This window comes from Lathyrus oleraceus, chromosome 7 (genome assembly GCF_024323335.1).
Source record: "Lathyrus oleraceus cultivar Zhongwan6 chromosome 7, CAAS_Psat_ZW6_1.0, whole genome shotgun sequence".
Classification (NCBI taxonomy): Eukaryota; Viridiplantae; Streptophyta; class Magnoliopsida; order Fabales; family Fabaceae; genus Lathyrus; species Lathyrus oleraceus.
The window spans coordinates 383,590,994-383,594,084 of record NC_066585.1 but is presented as its reverse complement, the minus strand read 5'-3'; the positions used below and the strand labels follow the sequence as shown (position 1 = coordinate 383,594,084).

The window sequence follows — 3,091 nt, the reverse complement described above, 5'->3', positions numbered from 1 at the left end:
TTCATTCAAAATTATAGCACGATTCATTAGTCATGTTCAGGTGGTCAATTCAAGTCATGTTCAAATTTATCATACATTTGTATTCAAGACATTGGTCCAACAAAACCAAATTCCAATTATTTTGCTCCCATATTTCAAATCCATTTTTGTCAATCCATTCTATATCCACAATAACCATAACTGTTAAATTCATTCCATTTAAACATACTTCAAAGTCCACATTTCATGGCCAAAGTCCATAATAATGGTTTTAAGCAAGACAAAAAGTAAATTATAGCAAGGTCCTATTTATAACAAGGTAATTTGATAAGCAGTGCGCTTGTACAACATTGTCCATGCCGCTCAAATCCTAATTTCAACCGTGCTGCAACATTTTTTCAGCAAGATAAAAAAATTGACAACCTCATGGAGTTTATGGGCATAGTATACACCGAACTTACAACATAAGGCCAAGAATTCCTAAACTAGTGTGAATAGTATACACCAAAACTGAACCCACAATAAAGAAGGCGACAACACCTAAATCATACATGTTCATTTACAATATCCTAGTATATAGATGACGGAATCATGCTACAAAATTCTCAAGCTACGACAATTCGGCCGCCATATTGCGAAAATGTTATACCCTAAACGAAAACCTACAGTTCCACGGTTTATACTTCACAATGCCTCTCTTTGCAGCATCATAATCAGCTGTAACGGCAATGAGTTTCCCACCAAAATGTAGTGTCGCCATTAACCGCGATTCAACAATATGTATTGAATGATATCAAGCCTATATTGGGGCCATTCCCGAGTGTGCAAATCACTCTCTAATCGCTTGTACCAAACCGAGCATACATATAACCTGCAAGGAAAACAAACCATTGGCATTACAAGATAACCAGAATCTATTACATGAGTTTCCAAACGATTATGTTGCATATTTTCCATGACTATCTTTTATAAAAAACCGACCATGACAAAAACTGAATGTATGAAGAGAGTTACGAACGAGACGCTAACCAAAGAAGGTGCGATGCAACTTGAATCATTTCCATAAAGAAAGATACAGTGGACCAAATGGCATAACTTGTATTGGATCAAATGCATATTAACTTACCGAGCCACGAGAATCACTCTGTCATGTCTTGGATGAGTGGAATATCAAGCGATTCCAACATATCTGCAGGAGTCAACCAATCCATATCAGTGCCCTGCGGTAGCGACAAAATCGGCACCTGCGTATCAGCTCAAAGCAATTGAGTAACAACTCGAAACAACATCCCCTTTACCAAATAAAACCAATGCAAAAAGAACAAATTTATCATAATACTCACTTACATCAAAAATCGAATTTCTTTAAATAATGTCATACCAAATTTTGGGGGGGACCACCCGAGTCCTTGAAGGCCATTTTCATATCTTGCTAACAGACAAATTCTCCATGATTTCCATGATTCTACCCCCAAACAAATCGGTCCCCACATGATCTTAGGAGGATCTCTCACCCAACGAAAATGATTCTATGCACCCTGCCAGCACACAATCTGTACCTGATGCAAAAAAAGAAACCTAGTCAGTCTCTCTATAAATAAGTTGGTCCCAATCGACGTGGGTGGACCCGATCGTCACTCTACGATTTTTTCTCCCAACCTTACCAAAACTCATTGTTAAAAAAAAGTCCTTGACAGAGTTCACATCAGAAATCTGTACAAGGCGAGTTTAACTAGTGATATACCTCCGTCAAGTAAAGTAAATCGGAAAAGGGAAGGATGAAAACAGTAGAAAAGGGAAGAATCGAAAGAAGAGCTAAAGAGGAACAAACGGGCTGAAGGAGCACTTACTCAAGGTAAAGAAAAACTGTCTGCCATAATCTCGTCGGATTTGCAGAATTCCGGCGAAATCTTGTACCCTCTGTCTTGAAACTTGAAAAGTATTGCATATCTGCTTGTTGATTGTCGAAGCCTGTTGTTGGTTCACCCGATTTGATTCGTTATAGATCTATAAGGAAATTTTTCGTGTTTATGAAAATAATGATGGATCTAATACTGAAATCACTTGCCTAAGCTTGATTGTATTATTTTTTTCTTTGTTTATCGGTTGAGATTTTTTTGGTTGGTTTGGATTTGCTATGTTTGAGAAATATTTGGTCAGTCTGGGTTTGGGGTTGAAGGTCGGTATCTGATCGGACGAACATGTGGACAGTTCATCGGAGCCGCCGTCCGGAACACCGTGGAATCTCAAGGGGAAATGACGACATGTATAGCTTTGAAGAGAGGCAGATCTTTGAGTTGAGGAGGAAGGAATTGGTAGTGGTAATTGATTGAAATGATAACCGTTTGAAATTCCCCAAATATTCTAATGTACTTTCAATATCCCACCATAATAGCTGTCAGCTATTACATTACACGCGTGGCCTGGCAGTGGGCGGTGGACTTGTTTGGTTTCCTCTTTTTTTCGGTGCCTTGGGTTGACCGACTGGGAAAGGGTTTGGGCCTTAGGGCCCAACCCGAGTTGGTGATGACTCGGGCCTTTTTTGGGCCTTCATAGGGTGTTCCCTTGGGGCTTCACCCCATTTATTCCCTCTATACATCCTGTTCTATTTTAAATTTATTTCATTATTTATCTTCTATGTTTTTGGTTGGTAAATTAAAATGACATTAGTAGTAAAATAGACATTTGTCCTAATTTTTTTTGTTTTGTTAATTATAAGTTTTACTTCTTGTTAGAATATATGGATAGTTGAATATTAATAGATAAAATAAATACTCATTTTATCCTAATTATGTTGAAGTATCGGTCCAACGCCAAGTAATTCATTTAAAGCCCGAATAGTTTTAATGAATTCAAACCCCAAATCATTTTAATCAATTAATCCTCAAAACATTTAAACTTTTATTGAATGGGAGTATAGTAAGCGCACGCTTTACTATCTCTCGATTATTCAAATAATTGGCGTTTGCCATATTGCTCGAATTTTCTTCATTCAATTAAAACCCTGAAAACTTACGAGTTCAAATCATCTTCCTAAATTAATATAATACCAAAAAATATTTTTGATTTATAAACTCTAGATGAAAAAGTATAGTAAGCGTTCGCTTCACTA

General features: G+C 37.1%; 1 long non-coding RNA gene across 2 annotated transcripts; it reads right to left on the bottom strand.

Annotated features, from left to right (window-relative positions):
* Positions 1-271: 271 nt before the first annotated feature.
* LOC127102882 (uncharacterized) lies at positions 272-2,708 on the bottom strand. 2 transcript variants are annotated; one of them, XR_007794729.1, is made up of 4 exons: positions 1,830-2,708; positions 1,361-1,538; positions 1,106-1,223; positions 272-850 (listed from the first exon to the last, which is right to left on the bottom strand). It is a non-coding gene; the product is annotated as an uncharacterized LOC127102882 (long non-coding RNA). The 2 variants fall into 2 exon arrangements; XR_007794728.1 differs by having other exon boundaries at positions 1,106-1,538.
* Between the last annotated feature and the right edge of the window lie 383 nt (positions 2,709-3,091).